Source organism: Felis catus, chromosome B2 (genome assembly GCF_018350175.1).
Source record: "Felis catus isolate Fca126 chromosome B2, F.catus_Fca126_mat1.0, whole genome shotgun sequence".
In the NCBI taxonomy this organism is placed as follows: Eukaryota; Metazoa; Chordata; class Mammalia; order Carnivora; family Felidae; genus Felis; species Felis catus.
The window spans coordinates 7,605,583-7,626,582 of record NC_058372.1 but is presented as its reverse complement, the minus strand read 5'-3'; the positions used below and the strand labels follow the sequence as shown (position 1 = coordinate 7,626,582).

The window sequence follows — 21,000 nt, the reverse complement described above, 5'->3', positions numbered from 1 at the left end:
TCAACAGTTTGAGCCTTGAGCGCTTACCTTTAATTTCCTCACCCTTCAAATCTGGGTTATAAGATTGGGGGGAACCAGAGCTCAGTAAAAGTGGTTTGGTCTTAGAAAGCTCATGTGTTGAAGGGACACCTGGGTGGCTCAGTCGGGTAAGCATCCGACTTCAGCTCAGGTCATGATCTCGGGGTTAGGGAGTTTGAGCCCTGCGTTGGGCTCTGTCCTGACAGCTGGGAGCCTGGAGCCTGCTTCGGATTCTGTGTCTCCTTATCCCTCTGCCCCTGCCCTATCCCGAGCCCCTCCCTCGCTCACACTTTGTCTCTCTCTGTCTCTCTGTCTGTCTCAAAAATAAAAAGAAAAAAAAAAATGCTCATGCATTTAACTCTGCGCCACATTCTGATGACCCATTGTGAATAGAGGCAGCCCATCTCGGCTTCTAGCTCGCCTAGCTTCCCGCGTTCCCACTTTCCGGAGTTTGAAAAACCACAGCTCTGACCTTCCCAGCTGCCACATTGAACCGCTGCACTGTCCTCACGAGGTGTGGCCCTGAGCAGTTGGTAGCAGACGAGGGGGGCGGGGGGGATATCCGGAGTCGCCCCGACACCATTGCGGATGCTTCCGTCCCGAGGCGTTGTTAATGTAGCACCTGAGATTCCACCTGAGGTCTGGTGCTTGAATACTCCTTTTCTCCTCTCTTGGCAAGTTATTTTCCTTGTGGGGCTTCGTCCTCTTCATGGGAGAAATGGTTATATGGCTGCGTTGGGCCCAGCGCCTTGTGATTAGTGAATTGTAAAAAGAATGGCCAACTGTTGGTCACAAAGCTAAGTGCTTCGTGGCTAACAGGAGTCAAGTCTTTGTTCCAGGTTTGCTTTTTGAGTGTAAGATGTTCTTTTTTAAATTTTTTTTAATGTTTATTTTTGAGACAGAGACAGAACATGAATGGGGGAGGGTCAGAGAGAGAGGGAGACCCAGAATCCGAAGCAGGCTCCAGGCTCTGAGCTGTCAGGACAGAGCCCCATGCGGGGCTCGAACTCACAGACCGTGAGATCATGACCTGAGCCGAAGTCGGACGCTTAACCGACTGAGCCACCCAGGTGCCCCAAGACGTTCTTTTATCGATGTGAACTTCCTCCCTTAAAGATCACAACAGAGGTAATGCCAGATTCTATTTCACATAATGGCTCTAAGGGTGTAACTCACGGCCTTGACGCTCCGAGAACATACGTTTGCGTAACATTTCCCTTCTCTTCTGATCACGTTTCTAGGAAGGAATTGGGGCAGGTGACAAAGGAGACCCCAGGAGGGGCTCGGCGAAGGCTCGGTGGAGCGGGCCCAGAGGGTCTCGTTGGATGTCATCTTCTCAGGAGGGCGAGGGGCGTCCCCTGCACCAGCTAGAGTTCGGACCTGCCTTGGCTTTGCTTTAGGTGGAAGCCACACAGAACGAAGCTGAGGAGTAGATGAACGGGATCCTTTTTCCTTTAGAAACGGAACAGTACACCTGATTCATGGATGCTGGCTGCCAGCAGTAGCTTTGGGAGTACCTTTGAGGTCAAGGCTGCTGTGGCCGCGCGGTGTCTGTGTGTTGATTTTTGCTGCCAACAAAGCCCTGTCCCTCAACTTGGCATTGCTTCATCCCCTGCCTGGGGACAGCGCTAGGATCTCGGCATTGTACCTGTGGCTGTGTGGGAGGGCCGTCTTTGAGATCTTCGAAGCCTGAGCGCTTCTCTGGCAGCCTACCCTGTGTCGTGGCTTCAGCCGTCCTCTTGCTGCCGGCCACTTGCTTAACTTGTTGTGTGTTCAGAGATGCGGAATTCCATTGGATCTAGTGTTCCAGCGGCTTCCCTGCCGCACACCCTCCCCTACCCCGTGGTGCCTCATTTTGTGTTGAGGCAGGATCCTGTTGTCCTTTTCTCCACCTCCCATCTCTCGTGGTCTGTGGGCAGCTAGCAGGAAAGGGTGGTGATGTTCAGTTGTCAGGTTCGTGCACTCTTAGGGGTCAAGACCTATTCTAACTTGTTCATCTTCCTGCCTCTTGATTTCTTTACTTACACCATAGGGTGAGAAATCAGACTGCAAAGAGTGAGAAATCTGTTGGCTCCTGGAGGGGGGGGGCGGTGAGGGTGGGGAAGGGGATATTGGTGGGGCCCATAGGGAGGGAATATTTACTATAGTAGACACCAGAAGACTCCCTGCAGGTGCTGTCTGCCATTTTCTAGCGGGAAGACGTTTGACAAACAACCTCTTTTAATCTTTGATTCCCTCATCTTTAAAATAGACATCACCTCTAACTTTCACTGTGGGGCTGCTGGGAGAATCAAATGAGAGAAATAAAGCATGTGTGAGAACTTTGCAAGTTGTAAGATGAATTAACTAACAGCCATCCAAGACCGTGTTCTCGGTGCCGTGGGACAACTGGTCCATCTGGAATGTTGAAAAAATGTGTAGGGTTTTAAGTGAGAAGACCCAGGCCTGAGGCCCAAGAGCGGAGCTTACTGGTGGTATGATCATTGGCCAATCATTTAACCTCTAAGAGGTTTACTTTCCTTATGCCTCACATTATTATCTCTTAAAAAAATGTGATCATGTATTATCTAGAAAATTCTGGGTAGTGCAAATGTTAGCTCCAAAATGTCATCCTTCAAAACAGTTAAGAGATTCAAAGAAATAATTTGCGGATCTAAAAATTCCATATTACGGAATTGTGGGAAACTAAGGGGTAGATTGTCTGATCCAGGTGGCAGTTAACACGAAGGGGCTTGTTTTGGAATCTAGAAGTTCAATAGGACACCAAATTCCTTCAACTTCCACATAGATGATAATTCTCTCAATTAAGCACATTCTTTCATTTTCTGTAGGATCTTGAGATACAGGAAAAGTTCCGTATTTCATTTCTCATTCAGCAACACTGATTGGATCCTTTCCTTATAACTTTTTAAAAATCCTTTGGTATCTTAAAATTCACATTGTAAAAAAATTTTTTTAACATCTATTCTTTTTTGAGAGACAGAGCATGAGTGGGGAAGGGGCAGAGAGAGGGAGACACAGAATCCGAAGCAGGGCTTCAGGCTCCCAGCTGTCAGTACAGAGCCCGATGCGGGGCTTGAACTCACGGACTGCGAGGTCATGACCTAAGCCAAAGTAGGACGCTCAATAGACAGCCACCCAGGTGCCCCTTAAAGTTCACATCTATAAAAGGCAGATAAAAAACACTTGCCTTACTACGTGGGATTGCTCTAAAGGCAATGTGAGATAATTTATGGATAGGTTTTGGAAATTTGAAAGCTAAAAGATAGATTACTATTTTAATGTATTTTGAGATCAACATAAACTTGGGTCTAAAATACTTCAGAACAGGCTAAATAGCTAAATAAAACTGAAATGGGGTCATTCTTTTAAAGTTCACATTAAAGGGACCCCTGGGTGTGGCTCAGTCCGTTAAGCATCTGATTCTTGATTTTTGTCTCAGGTTGTGATCTCCTGGTTTGTGAGAATGAGCCCCACTCGGGCTCTGTGCTGAGAGTGCAAAGCCTGCTTGGGATTCTCTCTCTGCCCTTCCCCTGCTCGCGTGTGTGTGTGTGTGCACGCGCGCGTGTGCATACATGCGCATGTTCTCTTAGAATGAAGCTCAGTGTGAATTTTATTTTATCTTTAAACATTTGTTTTACTCTGGTGGCTTTGAGTTTCGTAGTTCACAACAATAAATGCCATTGAAGTAATCTCTTTAAACAGAAATGTTAAGAATGAGACTTTATTGGATAACAGAGGAAAATTTTACACTGTCCCGACTAGAAACCTAAAGGAATCAACAGAAATGAACTTGAAGGAGTAGGTCAAACATAAATCTGTCTGCAAAAGTTAAATGGACAGGTTCCAAATAAAGATTCTAATGCTCTGGTTTCTCTTCAAATCGCATAAATCTTTTGCCTTTTACCAAATAAAGATTCTAAGGATTTGATCAAGGTTAGTAACAATTAAGAATTAAGGGATATATTGAGTTTTGTGCCTCACTGAGATTGGATCTTCTCACGTGCGTAAGACTTTTTTTTTTTCCAAGAGTTCGTATTACTGCTTCTATTTTTAAATGGGGGCACCTGGGTGGCTCAGTCGGTTAAGTGTGTAACTTGGACTCAGGTCATGATCTTGAAGTTTGTGGGTTCGAGCTCTGTATCTGGCTCTATGCTCACAGCTCAGTCTGGAGCCTGCTTCAGATTCTGCTCTCACTCTCTCCCCTGCTCATGCTTTTTGTGTCTCTCTCAAAGTAAGTAAATATTACAAAATTAAAAAGTCGGTGGGTAGTTGGGTGATTCTGTACTATTAACTTGTTGGTAATTATTGTCAGACTTCTCTGCTGTCTTATAATAGGTGCTTCTGGCTCACGTTGAGCTAAAATACCTGAAGACCGTGTGATCTGATGAGAGCCATGTCTATCTGAGGCCAGACAGCTCCCCAAAGAGCTTACTAAGAGAAAACAAAATTTCCCTCTTGCCAGCAGTTATCACCCCCTTTCTTTTCTAGCCTGCGCAGAACACTGGGGAAGTGAGGAGAAAGGCTCATCAGCTTTATATCAGAGGTGACGGGGAAAATTCTGAAAGACTCACCCATAGAGATGGGGGGTGCCTGCAAGAATGCAAAAGCTGGTGTTGGATTTCCTGGTGGAATGTCTGCTCAGGCTGACGTGCCTAACTACCCCTGTGCTTGTCTGGGCTGGGGCGGAAGGAACTGTGAGGCACAACAGGAGAAGGGGCTCCCAGCCGGGCAGCTCACATATTCTCTGTTTAGTTTGGCAGGAGCATGGGAGTTCTCTAAGAGTGAAGGGAACACTGCAAATGGCAGATGGTCTTGATCCATCTTGTTAGAGGATCCCTACAAGGCTGTCGTCTGGTAATGGGAGTCCAGCAGTGGGTGGAAGAGGCTGGGCCAGAGCTGGGGTCAGATCTACATCAGAGAAGCTGTGCCGTGAGGAGGTCCCTTGGGAAAAATCACACAGGAGCCAGAATTAGAGGAGGAGTCATGGCCAGTCATGGCGGGGGGTGGGTGGGTGGGGGGACTGTCTACCGGTTGTTTGCAGGAAGAGTATGGACAGCCCAGAGCAGGGAGGAGGAGAGGTCAGTGAGTAAAAGAGTAGATCTTAGCCCTCCCTGTTTATAGTTGGGGTCACAGGTTTGCAGGGTGTCAGGGTGGGGCTTGCCTAAACCATAGTTGAACTGGAGAACGAAGAAAATAACTTGGCCTACAGCTTTACTAACCAAAAGTTGGCCCCAAATTGTAGCATCTGCACTAGATCCTACATTAGAGATGGGAAAAGGGTTACAAAAAAAAAAAAAAACAAAAACCCAAAAACCAAAAATCCGTGGCTCTGATGTGAGTGAAGTGAAGCCATTTCCCATTAATGGCCTGTGAGATGCTAACACTCAGGAAACCGAATTTCCCAGATTCTCCCTCTTTGTTTCTAGGATTCCAAGTATCCATTCCACGTCTAAATCCACCCCAGGGCCATTGGTGTTTGTCACGAGCCTCCAGGAATTTTCCTGTTGCCAGGCTTGTGGTCCTTCCTCTTGCGGTCTATGGTGTGCATTGTATCTGAGGATAAAGAAAGAGTCACAGTCATGGCGCCAGATGTTGACTTAAGTGAATTACGGGTGATAATTTGATGGCCTCTTTGTACATGAAAATGTCTTTTTAAGAATTGGATTTCTGTTGTCAGTAGGGTATTGGGCAGATCCCTGAGACCTATAAAAGATACTAGACAATAAAGGCAGATGTACATCATGATTCAGTTTGAGGGAGCCTCCGTGCTCCTAATTTGCTTAGAAAGACTTGTGAGTATTCTATGATACCATGTCAACACGGCTTAATAAAAAGCTACCTCATAAAGGGAGAAACAGATACAACATGCCTCTCCTAATGTTTTCCAGAGAGTCTGTGAATGAATCGAGAAGTGGATCCAGGATTTCACGTATCAGCACCCTAGGTTTTATCATTTCTATAATCCTTTTTTCTTTCCCTGTTGCTGTCCAGATTTTAAAGGGGGATTACGGTTTGAGTTAAAGAGAGCAGGCGATGCAAGCCTACCACACAAAGTTGTTAAATCTCAGAGGCCTGAGATTTCTTGGCTCCTTTCAAGTTTTGGAAGCCGTGCACTCCTAGGGAATGCTATTAGGAACTGGCTTCATGGAGAAAATGTAGCTTTGGGGCAGTTAGCTTTTGAAGCTGGGAGAGGATAATAGGTTGGCGGACGTGAGTGGGGAAGTGTCTGCGGGTTTAGAAAATAAAGGGCGTGAGGAGGGTGGCGGTGGTGTGCGGGTCTTACCGTAATAGTTCTTTAGCAGGACCGAGTGGTTCTCCAGATCGAGTTCAATTTTCCACTGAGTGCGTTTTCTGTTTTGACAAAGCCTGGGCACCCTCTCCCGGAGCGTGCGTCTCTCTGTGCCCTGATTGCGGGGGGCTGTGCCGTTAACTTGGCCAACGGCCCCTTTGGACCCGAAAGGACTAGTTTAATTTGCATCAGATTGTATAGGTTTAGGGCTTGGCAAAACAAAAACACAAAAACAAAAAACAACCTGCACTGGCTCTTCTGTCTCCACCTCACACTGTTGGAGGTCCCGTATCCAGGGAATGAATCCTAACACGAGTTACACGTGGAAGCAAACCTCAGCAGGGTGGAAAGGGGAGGAAGAGCTGTCACATCTGTGCCTTCCTGAGTGGGAAGTTCAAATCTGGGCTTTGGCAGAGTAGGACACAGGCGAGGAGGAGGGGCGGCAGCGCTAGGAGCTCCTTTGGGGAGGGCGTTCCGGGACGGGGTCACCCACTCGGGAGGTGGTGGCCCTGGAACACCAGAGCGGGCCGCACCTCCGGCTCTGTGCGGACTGATGTTTCTTTTGCGTAATGGGCATTGAGTCACCTTGTGAAACGTCCTTCCTAATAGGGAGGTGGACTTATTCCTGCCCCAAAGCTACTGGGAGCCTGTTTAGGAAGATGCTCTTCTCACACACACCCCTCCACCGCTGATGAACAGCGTTGCTGTCACTCTGTTAAGCAACTTGCCAGGGGGGAGGAAGTCACCTTGCTGGGAGTCCTCTGCCTGAGGACTGAGTTTAGAGGAGGGAGAAATCTGAACTGCCCGGTGATTGCCATGCACAGCGGCGATGCTATGGGGATACTTAGTAGTGCCCTTGGAGGGAGACCCGGTTCTTGACCTCGAGGAACACCAGCCAGTGGCTCTTCCCTCCATGTGCTTTCGTGTGCCGTCTGTTTGTTCTGGTGAGATCTTGCTGGTACCCTCAGAGTGCCTAAGTAGGCTCGTTGCTGATTGCACTGTACTGAATCTTGCTAGAACCTTGTGAATGTGCTCGCTGGGCAGTCGTGGAGGCTCCCTGTGCCACATGTGTGTGTGTGGGGTGGGGGCATCCAAATGGCTTTGAGTGTCAGTTCCCATGTCAGTCGGAATTCTGTGCTAACAGAGCGCATCTGCTCTGTATTTTACAGATGAGGACATTGAGTCCCAGAGAGGAAACGATTTGTCCCTTTCCCTGAGCTAAGCCAGCAAGGTCGCTCCCGAAATCTAGGTCTGCAGATTCAGCCCAGCGCCCTTCCCTGAACGTCACACGGCTCCTGTCATGATCTTGAGATTTGTTGAAGCCACAGGACCGCGTGATGGTTGTACATATGTGGATTTCAGTGCCCCAGTGGCATGGACCCCTCTTGTCAGTCTACGGCCCGAGCCCGGTTCCACGACATGTGGCGAATGGCCACTCGTGTGGTCTCAGAACTGGGTGCCTGAGGATGTCCCGATCCCCTGGGATAGTGCCTTCTGCTGCACCCTGTGTGCCCTTCTCCTCTACTTGTCTTTTCCTCTTGGGGCCCTGTGGTCCCCGTGTGGAGGCAGGCAGCCCCATGCGGAGCCGAATTTCAGCCCCGTGAAGGGCATTAGCATAGACACCATACATTCTTGAAGAGCCAGGATGTAGTTTTCAGGTGGGTATACTTCCGTTTTAAGAACACTTGCTTTGACATGCTCTGAGATCAAGAAGGGGCACTGCCCGTGTCTCCAGAGGATTCCCTTGGTGCTTTCTCTGGGTTAGAACTTGTCTCAAGAAATGGCTTTGCCCTGCAAGCTTCTAACATCTCTTCCCTTATTGGCTGGCAGCTTTTGTGCAATGGATTTTACTGATAAGCTACTAAATTTAAATCTGGCAATTACACGGTGTGAATTACTTCAGGGAACTTCCTCGATTTTAGGCCAGGACTGCAATCAAGCCCTAGGCTGTCAGGATTTGGAGTTTTTCCAGTCGTGGTGATGGCTCACCCTCTTATTTCGGTACACAGTACAGAACGGATCAGGATAATTCACTGGATTTAGGGATCCGAATAGTTAAACGATCACCCGTCACGGGACGTGTGCTGGAGTTCAGCTAGCCTCATTCACATCTCCTCCTGATTTTGTGCCCTGGCCCCTTCTTAGAGAAGAACTACTCCATTTCCTAACTTCTCAAGGGGCCAACCAGAGTTTGCTTTAGTTGCTTCCCCCCCCCCCCGCCGTGTGCCAAATTTCTCAAAGCCCTTTTCCCAGGAATACCCTACTCTGTTTGGGCTGCCACAGGCCTTTTAGCTTAACTGTTGGTCTTGTTGATTTTCCGGTATTGGCTTTTCTCCTGCTGCCTCTGGGGTTCCTCATTTTCTTCTCTGCTCCCTTGGTCTCAGGTACTGGTTGCTCTTTTGGCTTTATTGCCTATTAGAAGTATGGGCAGGCGGCAATTGCTACACTTTGACCTCTGGTTCTTCTTCCCCTGGAGGGCTGGTGTTAAAGAGGCCAGGAAGGCAGAGAGCTGGGAACAGGAGGGAGAGGAGCCCAAGTCAGCCTGCTGATTGCTCCTTAATGTAGCCAGATGTTAAGTACTAGGAGAAGAGTAAATGAAAGCAGGCTTTTCTCTCGGTCCCTACAAAGCCCTTCTCTTTGTCACTTGCCTTGACCCCTTAGCTACTCTTTGCTTTCTGGGTTCTACAAATGACTAGCATTTATTACCTCAGGTACAGACGGAATTAGAAATGCCTCTGTAGGCTGGTCTGGAAACCTAATCGCTTTGATGACTGTTACTATGAGAAGCCGTGTTGTGAGTTTTGGGTAAATTTCGAGCATTCCTTAGGCGTATGAGCCATCTGCATATTTAGGTAAGTAGATGGATCCTTTGTTGCTCGGTCTTTTTAAAGCTGGTAGTTCATTTTAGAATCTAAAGTTATAATGACAGTTTTGAAGGTATCTGAATGGGCAAAAAGCCTACTCTTTTTTGGCATTAAATCTCGTTTGTTACCTCCACACACTTCTGAGAGGTCTACATTTTCCTTTCCGTCAGTGTCTTTCAGAGGATTGTGTTTTGGTCTCGGGATAATTGTGCTTTAAGAATACAGCATATGGTTGGGGACTTGCTTTTAAAGTATTATACAGAGTTTTCTCACTTTAGAATAGTTTTTTGTTCCCCCTTGGCTGACTTGACTAAATACCGTAAACTCAAGAAGCACTCCATGGGTGCAGGTCTGGTATCGATTATCATTAATTCTTCCTTTTATGACTTTGCCACTTAAATACACATTTAGAAACAAACCAAATAAACATTAAATAGCATAAGTAGATTTTTGACTTGGGTGGTCCAGTGAGTTTCAACATGTGCTTATGCTTTGAAAGGTGGTTATGAAAACATTATATTTAAGCAACCCATTAAATGATTGCAATAGATTTATTTTGAAATGTATTAATACAGATATATTTAAAAAGAAATCTTTGGTTATTTATAACTTCTGTACAGAGTAGCTAAAAAAAGGTAAATTTTTGCCCACATAAGGGGTTAGTCACTGTATTTCAGCTTGGCTGGTATAACCTGATGGGTTTCCAAAGGCACGCCATTGGGCACGTCACATGACTTCCTAAGTTCTCGTTTCATTAATGACAGGCGAGATAAACTAGTTGGCCCTTAAGCTTTTCTGAAACTCTAGGATGCTGCAATTCTGTGACTTTAAAAGTTGATATTTAAAAGAATCCTATGAAGCAGAAAATACAGTGTTTACTCCACAATATACATGGAGAGATGGCACGTTCTGGAATGATCAATAAAGGTCTAAAAATAGCCTATAATACTAAGCCTTCTTTAAAAAGTCAGTCTTTATTTATGGCCTTGTTTAGTGAACTGTGCACACTGTTGGGAAAATAGATGGGGCATCTGGAAAAAATACTAAAATATTTATGGGTAGAGACTATACCTCGACACCTTAAATAACTTGTATTTCTTTCTACGTGTGGTGATACTGCCATCAAATGCAAGGTCAACTATGTGAATCAGCCCCATTAGAATAACTTTGGATTTGGGCCAGTGGTGTTCTGTTGGTTTCTGGATTGTGTGTTAAAACTTGGAGCTTGGAGAGGAAAGCTTTTACTCCTACAGGTGGGCATTTTGCTTGCAACTCCCCAGAACAGAAAGGAGTCCTCCTTTTTGTTTCTGTTTGTCTTCCACACCTCCTGGTGATCATTGTTGTTGCCTTCTGGTGATCCATTTCCCCACCTTGCAGTAGGAGGGGTTTTTTTTGTGTGTGGGTTGGGGGGGCGGTAATTAGTTGTCTAAGTTAATTCTCTTAAGGATTCTTAACTGGTTTCCTTGAGGAAGAATTGGGGATTAGGGAGTGATCTCCCAAAACCATTGTAGAGAAGGTGTTGTATGAGGTACATTAAATGTTTAAAAAAAAAAAAAAAAGACCCCATAATGTAACCTGTTCGCAAAATCAGACAGTGGCTCCTGTAAGCAGAGCCTGGGGCAAGCCATTTTGATTTGTCACAGAGGTGGCTCTTGGGCAAATGCTAATGGCACATGAAGGCAGAGTGACCACAGTGTTTAGTGTAGGTTCCTTTGATCACTCGTAACTGGTTTTAATATTATGCCAGCATTTTATCAGAAACCAAAATATTTCTCCGTGTTCTAACCCTGGCTATTGTGTTTTTTTCCTCCCTCTCTGAACCTGTAGAAGGCTGGCTGTTGTGTCAATATCGCATGCCAGCAAGTCTCTTAAGAAAAACTGTAGCCCTAAGGACTTAAGAGCATTTGATTCCCATTTGTCCTAGGATGCTGGGGGGGGGGGGCAGAGGTCATATCTTGATACCCCTGGTCCCTACTCAGTGCCTGGTATATGGTGGGGGTCTCCTGTTGGGCAGGGCTTCTGAGGACCCTGCAAGAATCTTCCATTAGAATCTTAAACTGCCTAACATCTAATTGATCATGGAAGACAGAATAAAATGAACTTGGTTCCTTTTGTCCTTCTGTTATTTCTTCAGAAGTGAGGGTCCTCCTGCCCTTTACAAGCCAGTATAATCCTATCAATGCAGAGTTAAAGTTTACCCGTTAATATTCATGCTTAGCAATAGTTGATAAAAAACAAACATCCTACCTCTCAGCAATAGGCTAGTGAAGTATGATTAAATTTTTAGAACTCGAAGAGGCAAAAGAGAGTGTAGATGCCTTGATAGGCTCATAAGTTGCTTACAGTGGAAGAGAGTCTGACCACATCTATGCTGGCTGTTTTTCTGGGGGATGCTTGGGCTGCTGGAGATACATGGATTTGTTCCGATCTCTACTTATAATGTGGCCGTTTAGGTCTTTACTGTGAGTTCTGTGGCCATATCTTTGCCACCTTCTAGCTTGGCTTGATATTTTGAGACTTGTCGAGGGTTTCCCATTCCACCATCTAGGCCTCCTGCCTTCTGATCGTTGCACTCGCCGCCTCTGTGCTGGCAGTGATGTTGGAGGCACAGGTCCGTGCAGCTATTTCTATGCCCAAGCTTCCCTGGTGCTCAGAGGCAGAACCTGTGTTTGTCAGTTGGTGGTTTAGATGAGTTACAGGTAAAACACGATGCAAGTCTCTGTCTAGATGCTTATCTTTTGCCCCAGCAGAAGCAGACAGAGAGGGAGATAAATGTTTGGCAGCCTTTGTTTAAAAAAGGAGCTGCTGGTGTCTAGAACAATCCCAGCCTCTAAAACATAATATAGGGCTCTAGAGGTGGGGGAAAGACAGCAGAAAGCTTTACACCCGAAGCCTAGTGTTGAGTTAGGGCTCGTAAAATCTGACTGTTTCTCAAAGACCAAAACAGGTCATCTTGGAACGTGAAGGTGTTCATTTTACAGAGAGAATGAAATCTTCAGTGCCAGCACGTCCCAGGATGGGTTCGTAAAGTCACGATAGAGGTGAAGCCTCTCATTCGAAATGCTTCCATCGGTTTCGTGTGCTTAGCACGTTGTAGCATATCCAGAGGAGTCGAAGGGCTGCGTGCGGGTCCGTTGTTATGATAGCAGTGCTTCCTTGATCTGGAACAGATTAAGGCTAAGGGATGGGGTGACTGCTTCTTAGGTCATGCTGAGGCACCCTTGTGAGGGGAGCAGCCTGGGGGCGGGGGGTGTGCTGGTAGCTGGGCCAGCCTTCGCTTGTAGTTGCCCGGAGTCCGGAAAAACTGCAAGAAGAAATTACTCACAGACTCCTGCCACCTGCTTCAGATCATGCTGAAGTGACCATGGTAGATCCCGTGACCCTCCCTGCCCGCTTCTCAACAAGCTCACAGTTCTGTGAGGGAAAGGACCTGGGTTAGAGGGATTATTCATTTTATTTTAGCCCCACAAGTTCCTCTTTATTATGACCTTTTTAGCCCAATTTAAACTGTTCAGTGAAGAAACTGATATGTAAGCAAAAGTAAGAAGATGAGGTCACTTACCTTAATTTCCTTAAGCCTTTAATCATTGTAAATAAAGATCTGGTTTCTTTGGAGTTTGCAGTGATGTCTTAGTTTTGTGGTGATTGGTGGACTGTTGGCAGATTGAGTCATCGTTTAACTTGAAGATCTAGAATAACATACCATCTGTCAAGAAATGATGACAGTAGTTGGTCTTGACACACCAAAAGTTGCATTTATGGAACAACCTAAGATTTTTTAGTTACCGTAGTACACCTGGAATCATGCCGTTGCCACCCAATGGCCTTTTGAAGGTGGGACTGACTTCCTGTTTCCACGGGGCCCTTGGCCAGTGTAGAGCTGAGCACGAGACTTGCTTATTCCATAGCTCTTGGCGCACAGTAGGCGTTCAGTAAACACTTGATCGGCAGCTGCTGGCAGTTGCGGGCCTCCTGGGTGAATTCTGAGATGGATGGGGGGTGAGGCTGTGTTTTCATTCACCAGCCCGAATTGTACTGCCTGGGCTCCCACGGTACCGTCCTGATAGGATGGTCTTTGGCATTTACTGTTCTTCTGCAGACTCCCCTTAGGGGCGGTGCCTGGCAGCAGTAGAGTTTGAATCTCGCTCCCTGTTGGCCTTCCTCTACGCCGCCGCTCTGAAGGCTTTGTGTATGCGAGGAAAGTCATCCCCCCGGCCTGGTCACCCAATTTTGGCAGAGGATCAACGGCTGAGCCTCCAGCCCCGCAGATGTACCACTCAGCTGGTCTCCGGACACCGATGACGTGCAAGCGATCCCCCCACGCTAAACTCGAAGATGAGAATTTTTTCTTTGAAATTTAAAAGGAGGATAAAAATGTGGCTGCTTTTCAGCCTAGATTGATGAGCTGGCGTGGGGGGAAGGCCGGCCTTTGAAATCCATAGGCCTCATGTTGCAGGCCTGACCCCGCCGACCCCGGTAGATTAGTAATGGTCTACGCAGCCTGCTCTGTCAGCACGTCTGGCAGGGCACGCACAGATGGTGCCAGTTGGAGAAAATCGCAGCCCAGCGCCGCACCGCAGCCGCGCCTTGGCCGTGCTGCCTCGGGGGGGAGGAGCCGAGACCGGGTCCTTTACGGACGTGTTCGTGCCCCGCGCTGTGGACCAGACCTGGGAGGAAGCCGGTCCAGGTTTAGGATGCGTTTGCCGGTCACGACTTCAGTCGTGCTTTCTTGAGCTCGCTCAGGCCTTCTGCCCCGCCGAGCAGCTGGGATTTGTACCGGGTCTGTGGCCTTGGGCTTGTTCGGCAAGGAATTTGAAACTAGAACTGATCTCATTCCAGGGAGTCCAGCATAATGCGATACTTGTTTTCCTACAGTCAGTGAGCCTCAGGAAAATGCGAGTGGGATGCAAGGCGGGGGGCTGGGAAGGGGGAGGCAGGAGTCTTTAGAGTTGGAGTCATCAACCCCCGGGAAAGAAGAATTTCACTGGAGAAAGCCGCTTCTGCGACCGGCTTCTGGGTTGCCGGGTGGTACCCTGGGTTGGTGAACACTCCTGTGTGGTGTCAGCCCTGGAAGTGGGGACTCTGCTCCCCACAGGTGGGAGGGAAAAGGCCCTCCTTGGCGCATAGCCATCGACCGGGGGCTAGGCTTCTAACCAAGTCGAGGGGAGCCTGCTCTTTGGACTTAGACGTTTTATTCTTTGAAAATTCTGCTTGGAGTCGAAAGTCCGGAGTTGAGGGCGCGTACCCTCAGAACGCCCCTCCACCCGAGCCACATCTCAGTAGGTGGAGGGCAGGCTGAAAAAATCCCAGTGTGGAGCAGATGTGCGGGGCCCCATGGCAGGGGCTCGCTCGGCCGGCCTCGGCCCGTTTGTGACTTTGTTTTGTACTCTTTTTGCCAAAACTTTCTTCTGGAAGTCTCCACCCGGGTTAGTCTGGCTTTGTACCTTGTCACTGTTTAACGGACTCATTGGGTTCCTCTGGAGTTTGAGGAGATCTGTTTGATTTCTTGAGTTTTCCTCAGAGATGCCACTGTTGGAAAACGCGAGCCGCTTTTAAGCGTTCGCCTCGGAGGAGCTGACCTGGGCTCCACGAAGGCAGTTCGTTTCTTCCTCCCGAAGACGGAAGGACATAGGTCCGCTTCGACACTCCTGGTGCTTCCGAAATTGGGCCGTGGGCCGTGGCCCGGAGGGCGACGTGAAGGAGGAAAAAGGACATTTGCTAAGTGCACGCCGTGGGTACGCACCCACATGAGCCTTGCTGGCTGCGGCGCGGAGGGAGGGCCCCTCGGGAAGCCTGCGGACATCTGACGGAGGCGTGGCTCTCCTTGGCCAATTGAGCGCGGCTCAGGCAGGATAGCTTTGGGACTCGACGGGAGACTGAAGGGGAAAGTCAAGGTTGCCTCCCAAGCCGGAGGCGGGAGAAACCGGGAGATGATGAAGTGGGTTGGCAAGAGGAAGAGGAATTCTGTTTTAAGCCGTCGGTAGTCGGAACGCCCATTAGGTTCTTGGATTTCTGGGTCGGGATTTGGGCACGGAGGTCTGGCCTAGAGAGGCATTTGGGAGTTAACACGTAGTAATGGTACAAGAGAAGGGGGAGAAATGGGCAAGTCCGGAGAGGACGAAAAGCGAGCTCCCAATTCTCTTCCCCCTCGGGTGTTTGAGCAGCGACAGGTATTTGCCGAGAGAAGACCGTAACGAAAAGTACTTCGTGATTGTCAGGGTCAGGCTGGTTGTGTATTTGATTGGAAAACTCCTAAGAGTCTTGGCAATGCAGACACAAATTCTTAACCCTGAAGCAGAATCTTGGAGTACTTTGGGCCATTTCACAGATGCTCTACCATTTGAAGTAGATGCCAGAACCAACGAGGAGACGGACGGTGGAGAGGCTGGAGCCCACAAAGCAAGCATCTGCTGGTTATTGAGTTGCAGGAATAGCAGAGGGACAAGTGGACGGCAGGGGCCAAGAATAAAACCTGGTCAAGAGGCCACATCCACCCAGCTTGGCAGACAGGCCCGGTGGCTTTGGTAATGACACTGGTGCCTGCTGTATGTGAGCCTTTCCACCGAGTTTAAAAAAGGCTTTCCTCTAACTACCGGGTCGCCCAGAAGTTGGGCTCCTTCTGCCCTTGGTGGTTTTCTTCCTGTGGAATCAGTGCTGTGTCTGCTGACTCCACCATCGTACTTGTGGTCCTGCCCCGAGCCCCTAGGAGGTTTGTGAGGACATGCCCTTGTGGACGAGCCCAGCAGAAACCACATGACTTCACGGCTAGACTGGCACACGTGGACTTGACCAAAGCTTTGTCGCTTTGTCTTTTTCGATTTCTCTCCCCGCCCCCTCCCTTTTTGTTCTCTCCGTACTTTTGGCATAAATAATATGTGATTAAAATCATTAGAAATTTCATGGCAAGGCTTACTACTAGTGGTGAGGGATTATTAACACCGGAACTTCCTTTGGATTAATACTTACATTTTGACTGGAACTCCCTTTTTTATACCCACATTCACCACCAATTCTATTTTAAGTATTCTAACTCTGGGAATGACATAGGAAGGAAAATAGACCCACAACTTTGGAGGAAAAAAAATCCAGGAAATAATTTTGTAGCCTTTTCCTTTGTATGCCCCCACCGTACATGAAGTCCCAGAATAAATATCTGTGAGACTTTTCACTTTCACTCATTTTCTGGGGTTTGCTTGTGTTGCATTCTGGGAGAAGAGACCCGTAAGCACTAGTTCCTGATGCATTTTATGTCCTTCGCTAGAAGGAAGACAGTTTGCCGAGACTAGGATATTCTAAATATTTGCAGCTGGAATACTTCTGGCATCTGCTGAAGGTTGTGTTTTAAAATGCCATTATGTTGTGCATAAATGTGCTCTTTTTTGTGTGTGTGCCACTGTGAGTGTTTATTTTTAATGTTCATCCACCTTTATGTAAATAATAAGTGGTAAAAGTTAAGTCCAGCTTTTCCCCTGCACCCCACCTCCCCCCTTGTCTGTCATTTACTGGGCACTGGGCTGCCTTTTGGAACTCAAAGACATGCATGAAATGGTCTCTGCCCTCAAGGAGCTTAGTGTCCCATAGTGGTGGATGTAGAAATAGATGCTTTTAGTTCAGTGTGATCAGGGCTGTGGGAGTATACTCCATTCTAGGGGGCACTGTTGGGAACATATTCTCTTGGAATTAACTGTACCTCATTCTTGAAGATCCAGTCTAGAAAGAGGGGTGGTCTGGGTCTTAAATACCATGGGATAGGTGGATCGCTATGGTTGGTCATCCAGTATCAGCAAGCTCTAAGGTGGGGGGGGGGGGGTGGTGTGGCAGTTGGAAAGGCTGGAAAGCAGAGCCAAGGTCAGAGCTTGACCTAGAGTTGATGTTACCTATGAGGGGTGTCGGCTAGTAAATGGTCTCCCGCTGGTATGGAGGATGAGAGGGATTGAGAAAGGGTAGGAGAGCCCGGCTAGGGTATCCACTTGGGTGGCTGTTGGCAAATCGGATGAAGGCCTGAGTTAAGGCGGGGACCCCGAGCAAACTCGTGAAGAGAAAGGTGTCAGAAGGATGTGGACATGAAATTGGTGGGACTTGTTAATTCTTATGGTGCCGTGTTTGTAGGGAGTGGTAGCAGGGGAGGCGTGGGGCTCTCCTCTTGGTAGCTGAAATGATTGGGTAGCCATCACTGTTGGGATTGTGAACAGAAGGGGAAGAGTTCTGTGGGGAGACCAGTTGTGAGTTTGTGTCATTAGTGTTTCTTGAATACTTTTAAACTACATCTTGGGGGCGCCTGGGTGGCTCAGTTAAGTGTCCGACTCTTGGTTTCAGTTCAGGTGTAATCTCATGGTTCATGGGATCAAGCCCTGCATCAGGCTGTGTGTGGGCAGTGCAGATCCTATTGGGATCCTCTTTCCCTTTCTCTCTGCCCCTTGTCTGAGCACATGCGCACGCTCTCTCTCTCAAAATAAAAAAAAAACCCACTGCATCTTGGATGCTGTTTGACTACTTGATAAAAGTTGAAGTATGTGTTCAAGTCCAGCAGCACTGACTATGAAAATTGGGGGCTACAGGAATTACTGCATGGAGAGGGCCTTGATGTCTAGACACATGGATTTAGGAGGATTGGAATTGCCCCGATCTCCTATTTTCTACTTGAAAGCTGGTCTTTTAAGCCAGCATAAAGCCCTTAAGCTATGTCTTTGTGAGTTGCGTCCAGTTTATGCGTCCTTCTTGCTGTCTCTACTGCTACCACACTTCCTGTGTAGTCTACTCCCGTGATGGTCTGCTCTCCACAGAGCAGGTAGCACGGTCCTTCCAGAACACTAGTCAGATTATCTATCCTCTGCTTAAACCTCTGAAGACTTCTCATTTCACTGAAAGGAAGGGCGTGTACGTGTACCCACACACACACACACCCTGAAGCTGTTGGTTGGGTTCCCCAGGATGTGGACTCAGAGGTTTGAGGAAGGCTCTAGGAAATAACCCCTATGAGGGGTGAGGGAAGTAGGATTGTGTAGAGCAAGAGATGGAGTTTGGATGCAGTTGTAGGAGCAGACACCTGATGTTACAGTGATCTTTGAAGTCGCAATGGCCTTTCAGACCCATTCTTGCTCTCCTTAGTCTATACGTGGCTGGATATACCTGAGCAGGGGTTTGAAATTCTTGTGGGGCAGTTTCCCTTGTCAGTCTGCTCCTGGAGAAGGACTTAACTGGGGCCCATTGGCAAGGAGCCTTTCCAGGAGTTAGAGGAGTTAAGTGTTTTGGTGCTGGCGGGATTTTTTGGACGGTAGACAACAACATCCACCACATGCAGCCTGAAAGTCTCTGTGTGGTCTCCCTACTCGTTCCTGCTGCCCCTGTGACCTCATCGTCTATTTTCTCCTTTGCTCATGTCACTGTAACCACATTGTCCGTGTATCCCTTTGGCTTCATATACATTTAGTTGGTGTTGCCTGCTGGGAAAGTAGACTCCATGAGGATGGAGACTGCTGACTGTTTGTGTCCTTTTTTTTTTTTTTAATGTTTATTTTTGAGAGAGAGACCATGAGTGGGGAGAGGGAGAGAGAGAGTGACAGAGAGAAAGGGACAGGGAAACACAGAATCTGAAGCAGGCTCCAGGATCTGAGCTGTCAGCACAGAGCCGGACCCTGGGCTCGAACCCACGAGCCATGAAGATTATGACCTGAGCTTCGAAGTCAGATGTGAACCGACTGAGCCACATAGGCGCTCTTGTGTGATTTTTGATGGTGTGTTTTAAAAGATATTTTTGGAAAAGATAGCCTGTTAAGTGCTTTTCCTTTGGAAAAGTAAATATTCAAAGATTGAGAAGTACAAATGAAATACAATTTAAGGGGTAGTTGATACTGTGGTCTGATTATTTTGGGACTCTTTGAGACGAATTCACGTAGAGCATTTTATTGGTGATGGATTTATAAAATGGACTTGATAAACACTAGTTTTCAGCACTACATCTATTGTATGAAATAACGTGAACCTGTTGTGCCTTTTAAGGGTGTACTACTTTGTCATTGCAATAAAATCTTCTATTGGACAAGCTCCAATTGAAATAAATATTTATCCGAAGGCAGAAATGATGCTATTAATAATTCAGAAGAGTTTTCAATTAAGCATTAACAATATCATTGCCTTTGGCGGCAATCTGCTTGAGCTCATAATATCGAATTATTTTTCTCAATGGAGCTAAAGTTAAACCTCAGATAACCAGAACTCAGGGATTCCACCTTTAAAAAATTTTTTTTATGTTTATTTTTGAGAAGGAGAGAGCATGAGCTGGGGGACGGGGGGCAGAGAAAGAGGCAGACACGGAATCTGAAGCAGGCTCCAGGCTCTGGGCTGTCAGCACGGAGCCCGACGCAGGACTCGAACCCCCAAGCCGTGAGATCATGACCTGAGCCCAAGTTGGACATTTAACTGACTGAGCCACCCAGGTGCCCCACGAATTCCACCTCTTTAATCAACATGTGCTCTTTGAACATCTGTTAAGAGAAATCTAGAAATCGTAAAATCGAGGATTTTTTTTTTTTTTAAGTGTCTCTTCCCAGGCATATCTGGTTTTCTGTTGATATTTGGCCCCGTATTCTAGGACCACATCCTCACAGTTGCCTCCATTAAAAATTCTGATTGAAAAGCATCATGAACTACTTAAATTCTATCAAAGAAAAATTATGTTCCTTACATGGAAACATGGGCTAATGAATGCATCTCCTAAAGATGTCAGTGATAGGTGTCCTTCTACCCGATGGGGGAGGGACTTGGATCATCTGTACTGTTCCTGCTCTCGCGGGTCCCCCCTTCCCCATCAGAAGGCTAGCTAATTTTCAGTGAATAAGAAACTCCATTTATTAAAACATCCCATTCAACATAGCGTGTTTAGCTCGCGTGCTTTGGGCCAGAATATAAGATGTGGTGATTGTAGACTTGCGCATGAGTTTTCTTCATTTCCTGAAGCAATGGTTGATGTTTCTGCATTGCAGGTAAAGAGAAAGTGATTCCTCAGGCTCCCAGAGGTGTCTAGAATACTTATGTTATCGGGCATACTTCCTTGGTATGTGTGTGTGTGTGTGGGGGGGAGGGAACAGTAAGAGTGGTGTTACATTCAGATTTTACCTACGTGAATTTTTCTTTTCTGGCTAGGATATATTTGTGTCCATCATCCTTCCAGGTAGACTACTATCACTGTCACTCCTTTGTGTTCACCCCCAATTTTTTAATCAAAAGGCACTTTCCCACCTCAGATACTAATTATTACAATGGCATGATTTGCCAGACAAACATGACTCAGTAGTGGTATTTGAGCAACAAATCAATGAGCAAATATTGATGCAACAGACTTGCCACATGAGTGTGACACCATCTGGGGTTCTGTACATGATTTATAGCGGAAGACACAGCATCTCTGCCTTTAAGTGGCTCAAAATTAATTAATGGGAGATGGGAAAGAAACAGAAAAATTAACCAAAGCTCTTGAACTCATTTTCACAGTTGCTCATGTATGAGTATCATTCATTCATTTGGTGTTTGCCGATCACTCTTGCTTGCTTGTCAGGAGATGTACTGAGGCTGGGATGAATGGGGAATGTGTGTGCCCTGATCCTCTGGGAGATTACAGATGGGGTATGTTTGACCATATAGTTAGTAAGATGGAGAGAGCATCTTCAGTGATCCAGAAATGAGTGAGGTAATTACATAAACTACTTAGGAGTAAATTGTCAGGAAGGCTTAATATCTAACTGCTGCAGAGAGCACTCTTCATCACTAGTAACAGGTGGATTTGCCTATGGGTCTCTAGAGTGAGTGAGTGTGTGTGTGTGTGTGTGT

The 21,000-nt window shown here is 47.1% G+C and overlaps 1 protein-coding gene and 1 long non-coding RNA gene across 4 annotated transcripts in view; one reads left to right on the top strand and one right to left on the bottom strand.

The window, feature by feature from the left end:
• Positions 1 to 21,000, top strand: part of LOC123385663 — a 509,548-nt gene that overhangs the window by 59,207 nt on the left and 429,341 nt on the right. The gene's annotated exons all lie outside the window — the stretch shown is intronic.
• LOC111560411 lies at positions 4,157 to 14,920 on the bottom strand. Of its 2 annotated transcripts, none has more exons than XR_002742165.2 (3): positions 12,737 to 14,920; positions 6,305 to 12,478; positions 4,157 to 5,574 (listed from the first exon to the last, which is right to left on the bottom strand). It is a non-coding gene; the product is annotated as an uncharacterized LOC111560411 (long non-coding RNA). The 2 variants fall into 2 exon arrangements; XR_006598607.1 differs by having other exon boundaries at positions 4,157 to 12,478; positions 12,737 to 12,863; positions 12,961 to 14,920.